We start from the raw sequence: 6,803 nt of genomic DNA, 5'->3' as shown, positions 1-6,803 counted from the left end.
TGCACCTTGATATCCGCCTCATAATTCATGACCTCAATTACGTGTGTGTGAATCTAAATGACTCCAGAGATGAGAATCTGGAGAGGTGGCGGTCAGATTAATGCTGCTGTGGTCACTCAGATGAGATTAAATAAGGAAGCTTATTATAACGCTTCTGTTTATGTCTGTAGTGGATTTCAATTTAGTGTGTTGATTTAAATATCTCAATCTCACTGGGAGGCTCTGGATATGATAAGTAAATTTGGGAGATTTTATCACTGAATACTTTGTAAATTATATTTATTTTGTACTACTGTGTAATTATTTATTTTTTTCATCATTTTAGATCAAATTGCTTTGCATATTGCACTAATTATCAACTCACGGTGTAATTATTAATGTTAGGAGATTGTTTGTTTGATTTACATGATTTTATTACAGCTTACAAAAATCATACACGTTATGTGACACATATAAAATTAAAAGCATGTAAAAATTAAATATCCATATTTATTTCGGTTTATATAGGGGTTTTATGGGGTCACACACAGGATAACTGTAAAACATTTACACAGTACTTCAATAGACATAAGTTTATACAAGAAGCAAGTTTGTATACACATCCACAAATCTGAGGCACGGCGAAAATAATCATGTTGATTATTTACAGTTTCCACAGAACAACATTAATGTCTTTCAGTTCATGACACAAAATGCCGAACATGTCAAAAACATGACCAATGATGTACCACGTCACGCTCTGCTATCAATTTCGAAGCTTTCTTTAGTTTAGGTTGAGTGCACCTGCATCTGAAATTGATTTTGGATTTATCATGTCCATCTCATCTTTTGAGTTGTGATGCTACGTGTGCAATATTCAAACTGGGCTCATGGACATTTTTCCCCAATTCTAGCAAATACCAGGAGGGTGTTTTCCACTCCTTTAACTATGAAATCCTACAAGATGTATTTTATTTTAAGAATATCTGATCAGTAAATGCTTGGAGATGCATTTTTGGCATCTAAGGTTGATGCAAATTCACATCTAGGAAGACATGTTCCTAGATCAACATCTTTTGTTGGTTTTGGAACTTGAAACAGCCTTCCTGTTAAATTTTAAAGGGATAGTTCACCCAAAAATGAAAAATTCTGTCATTAATTTTTCACCCTTATGTCGTTCCAAACCCATAAGACTTTCATTCATCTTCAGAACACGAATGACGTAAACAGAAGCTCAAACATGTTCGCTTGATGTGCGAGAACCAATGAGGTTCATTCTCGTGTTACGCAGCACGTTTGAGCTTCAGCAAGAACCAATGAGGTTCATTCTCGTGTTACGCAGCACGTTTGAGCTTCAATAAGAACCAATGAGGTTCATTCTCGTGTTACGCAGCACGTTTGAGCTTCAATAAGAACCAATGAGGTTCATTCTCGTGTTACGCAGCACGTTTGAGCTTCAGCAAGAACCAATGAGGTTCATTCTCGTGTTACGCAGCACGTTTGAGCTTCAACAAGAACCAATGAGGTTCACTCTCGTGTTACGCAGCACGTTTGAGCTTCAAAAAGAACCAATGAGGTTCATTCTCGTGTTACGCAGCACGTTTGAGCTTCAAAAAGAACCAATGAGATTCATTCTCGTGTTACGCAGCACGTTTGAGCTTCAATAAGAACCAATGAGGTTCATTCTCGTGTTACGCAGCACGTTTGAGCTTCAATAAGAACCAATGAGGTTCATTCTCGTGTTACGCAGCACGTTTGAGCTTCAGCAAGAACCAATGAGGTTCATTCTCGTGTTACGCAGCACGTTTGAGCTTCAAAAAGAACCAATGAGATTCATTCTCGTGTTACGCAGCACGTTTGAGCTTCAGCAAGAACCAATGAGATTCATTCTCGTGTTACGCAGCACGTTTGAGCTTCAGCAAGAACCAATGAGGTTCATTCTCGTGTTACGCAGCACGTTTGAGCTTCAAAAAGAACCAATGAGGTTCATTCTCGTGTTATGCAGCACGTTTGAGCTTCAGCAAGAACCAATGAGGTTCATTCTCGTGTTACGCAGCACGTTTGAGCTTCAGCAAGAACCAATGAGGTTCATTCTCGTTACGCAGCACGTTTGAGCTTCAGCAAGAACCAATGAGGTTCATTCTCGTGTTACGCAGCACGTTTGAGCTTCAGCAAGAACCAATGAGGTTCATTCTCGTGTTACGCAGCACGTTTGAGCTTCAGCAAGAACCAATGAGGTTCATTCTCGTGTTACGCAGCACGTTTGAGCTTCAGCAAGAACCAGTGAGGTTCATTCTCGTGTTACACAGCAAGTTTGAGCTTCAACAAGAACCAGTGAGGTTCATTCTTGTGTTATGCAGCACGTTTGAGCTTCAACAAGAACCAATGAGGTTCATTCTCGTGTTACGCAGCACGTTTGAGCTTCAGCAAGAACCAATGAGGTTCATTCTCGTGTTATGCAGCACGTTTGAGCTTCAGCAAGAACCAGTGAGGTTCATTCTTGTGTTACACAGCACGTTTGAGCTTCAAAAAGAACCAATAAGGTTCATTCTCGTGTTACGCAGCACGTTTGAGCTTCAGCAAGAACCAATGAGGTTCATTCTCGTGTTACGCAGCACGTTTGAGCTTCCGCAAGAACCAGTGAGGTTCATTCTCGTGTTACACAGCACGTTTGAGCTTCAAAAAGAACCAATAAGGTTCATTCTCGTGTTACGCAGCACGTTTGAGCTTCAGCAAGAACCAGTGAGGTTCATTCTCGTGTTACGCAGCACGTTTGAGCTTCAACAAGAACCAATGAGGTTCATTCTAGTGTTACGCAGCACGTTTGAGCTTCAGCAAGAACCAATGAGGTTCATTCTCGTGTTATGCAGCACGTTTGAGCTTCAGCAAGAACCAGTGAGGTTCATTCTCGTGTTACACAGCAGGTTTGAGCTTTCTCAAGAACCAGTGAGGTTCATTCTCGTGTTACGCAGCACGTTTGAGCTTCAAAAAGAACCAATAAGGTTCATTCTCGTGTTACACAGCACGTTTGAGCTTCAAAAAGAACCAATAAGGTTCATTCTCGTGTTACGCAGCACGTTTGAGCTTCAGCAAGAACCAGTGAGGTTCATTCTCGTGTTACGCAGCACGTTTGAGCTTCAGCAAGAACCAATGAGGTTCATTCTCGTGTTACGCAGCACGTTTGAGCTTCAACAAGAACCAATGAGGTTCATTCTCGTGTTACGCAGGACGTTTGAGCTTCAACAAGAACCAATGAGGTTCATTCTCGTTTTACGCAGCACGTTTGAGCTTCAACAAGAACCAATGAGGTTCATTCTAGTGTTACGCAGCACGTTTGAGCTTCAGCAAGAACCAATGAGGTTCATTCTCGTGTTATGCAGCACGTTTGAGCTTCAGCAAGAACCAGTGAGGTTCATTCTCGTGTTACACAGCACGTTTGAGCTTTCTCAAGAACCAGTGAGGTTCATTCTCGTGTTACGCAGCACGTTTGAGCTTCAAAAAGAACCAATAAGGTTCATTCTCGTGTTACACAGCACAATAGAGTTTCCGCAAGAGTTTTGTTCTCACTCATCAAGCAGGTTCGGTTGAGCTTCTGTTTATGTTCGCTGATCAATGTATATATGGAATAAAAGCCTAAATTAAATTTGTTCATCATATTAAGCGATCTTCAGAAAATTTGGACTAAACCTCTCAATTTATATGGATTAGTTTTACAATCTCTTTATGAACTTTTTGAAGTGTCAAAGTGGTAGTTGCGTAGCTATCAATGGAGGGACAGAAAGCTCTCAGATTTCATCAAAAGATCTTCATTTGTGTTCCGAAGATGAACAAAAGTTTGGAACATGAGGGTGAGCATGACAGAATTTTCATCTTTGGTTGAAAGTATCCTTAATGTTTTGAGTTGTGTAATGTTTTGTGGTTGTCTCACTCTAAAATGTTACATGCTGTTTGATCACATACATACATATACATATATACTGTATTGTTTGAAATGTTATCAGATTTGGATATGTTATCAAACAGCATGTAACATATACAGTTAGTGTTCGCTAAACCCTTTAATAGAAATAGTTCAGCATAACAGGAATGACCCACGTTCTAATCACAGTGAATTGTCTTTTACTTTACTCTAGGCCACTGTAATTGCTCTAAATGTTACATTTTTAATGTAGAACTTTGCACACCAACCCACCAACATTATCAAAAAATATACTGCTTATGCGTTGGTCCTTTCATATTATAATTTGTTCACACTCTCTTATAAATGACTGTGATATTCAAATTTAAAATATATATTCATTTTATCAAAACAAATAGACAAAATATAGAATTTAATGAAGGTCTTTCAGTGAGATCGCGAGGTCACTGGGTTGATTAGTTATGATTACTGGCCATTTAAATCGCAGACACATGAAAAACAAAAAGCAACCATGCAAGCAAACCCTTAAAACTCTTTCACAACGCCACAACAGATCACAATGGCTACATTTTATCAGTACACGCAAGCTTTAAAACACAATAATTATCTGCCAAGTGTGTCTTTTATTAGTCTCAAATGATATGCTGTGTTTTATTTTATTATATAAAATCTTCACATATAATGTAAATGAACATTAGTGCACATTTAGGGGCTCTGAAAATTGGTACCGAAATAATAATTTTCAAAATCCATTTAGACGAAAACTGCAGTGAAAATGAAAACCACGTGTTTTGTTATTGGATGTTATTGAAACGTGTTGCACCACTTGCTGGAATGTCTTAGAGTCATTGCGGCAGTGTGGCGGCACCGAGAGATCAGAGATGGAAATCCTGTGCAAAAAGTGTGTGTGTCTAGAGGCTATTCCCTATACCTCAGCACAGAGCCAGAAGACATGAGCATATGGAGGATGTACTATAGACTGTAGCATGAATGACTTTGACAAACCAGAGTGACCCACAACAGCATCCTAACAAGGTGAAGTGTGTAATTTCAGTGCCACTATACTAGCGCCATCCAATGCAACTGCAAAATTAATTTCCCCTTCATTATCAATCATTGTTCAAACAAATTAGTCACTTGCTATGTATGGAATAGCAGCTTATTGACTACTGTGTGTGCAGTGTGTATTGAATATACTACTGGTTTTCCTTTTTTAATCAATTTGTGTGTAATTGTCTTCACTTTTGGCCGTTTGATGTTATTAACAAAAAATTACATATTTTAATACAGAAATGTATTAGTATGTAAGTACACAAAAAAAAAAAAAAAAAAACATTTGAAGCCTTTTAAGATTTACGCATTCAAATAAATAGTACAATTCCATCCAATTTAATTGAATAATCCTTACATATGTTAATTGATTAAGGATTGTTCAATTATTATTTGGATTTGAACTATTAATTGAAATGCGAAAATCTTAAAAAAGGCTTACATTTTTTGAAGTGTACTAAATGTATAAATCAGATCAGCAAGTGGCATCCAGTTATCATACAATATTAAATTGCGTTTTAAATCACTTTTTACAGACTGACCAAATAAGTCATGGAAATGATAAAAACCAAAAAGATATACAGTACCGGTTTCCTCTGTGATTTAATGCACATTTTGTCAACTATACACACAGATATTTGCAGTCCCGTCCCAATGTCACACAATTGGTTGATTCAGAAGACCACTCAAAAAAAGCATTTGTTGGGATATTAACCCACAAATGTTTTACTTGTACTGGGGCTTCATTTATAAAATGTTGCATAGAAACGGTCCTACATTTGATCTTACAATCATTTCTGAAATATGCGTATGTGTGATTTAGAGAACGAGCAAAAAAAACACGGGCGAACGCCTCTCTTCAATTATCTTGGAATTGTGCGCAGCTGAATGGTTTCAGATCTCCACCAGAAATGGTCTTATTATTGGGAGATATGAGAGTATCCGTGGATCTACCATTGGAAAAAGCGTAACGGCTAACTTGAATCACGTGTGCCTTGATAACCAATCACATTACAGCCTTCTGAATTTCGTTCAGAGTTGTGCGACAGTCAATCACTGTTTGCAGATACCACATAAATGAATGAGAAATGCCGTAAACTGAATACCTGTCGCACAATTGTTCATGACTTCTCTTATAAAACTGCAATTTTTTAGGTGTAAACTCTAAAATTAGATCAATCCAAAACGAATGTTTAAGAGCAAACATGTTGGAAGATTAGCCAATGGGCTGTCAGTTCATTAAATGATAAGATATTTCCTCACAAAAGTGGTTTATTCAGTCATATTTTTTGAAATATGAACCGCGTTGTGGATTTTCGCGCTCACTTTTAAGTTCAAATCTGTGCATACGCACATTTAAAATTACACACTTCACCTTTAATATCATTCTTAGTTGATTCATTCATCTGTCAAAATTCATTAATTCTTTCAAAACCGCATGACGCCACGCTTAAAAACAAATACAGGTCCTTAACTATCGCAACCAGTGAGGGAGAACAGAGTTAATCACCCACTTGCTTTTGCAGATAAGTATTGTACCGTGAGACAAGACATTAGTGAGAGATCTCCAACAAAATCCATAATTACACTTGAGCAGAATCTCTTTTTAAGCCCTACAACACCATGCCGTAGTTTGCCGAACATTCACATTGATTACAGAACCGTGCTGACAGCAGACGCCAGGCTGGATGGGGCATAATAAACTCCATTCTAATTGTTTTTAGGGTAGTCACGTCAATACCCATCTTTTACCCTCCCAAGACCACGGACAGGCAATTACAGTACACTCCTGCAATAATGTACAATGCCAGCCATCCAAGCAAAACCTTGCAAAGTCACAATAAAAAGGCTCACA

Source organism: Rutilus rutilus (assembly GCF_951802725.1).
Source record: "Rutilus rutilus genome assembly, chromosome: 15".
NCBI classification, from domain to species: domain Eukaryota; kingdom Metazoa; phylum Chordata; class Actinopteri; order Cypriniformes; family Leuciscidae; genus Rutilus; species Rutilus rutilus.
Note: the sequence above shows the minus strand (reverse complement) of the source record.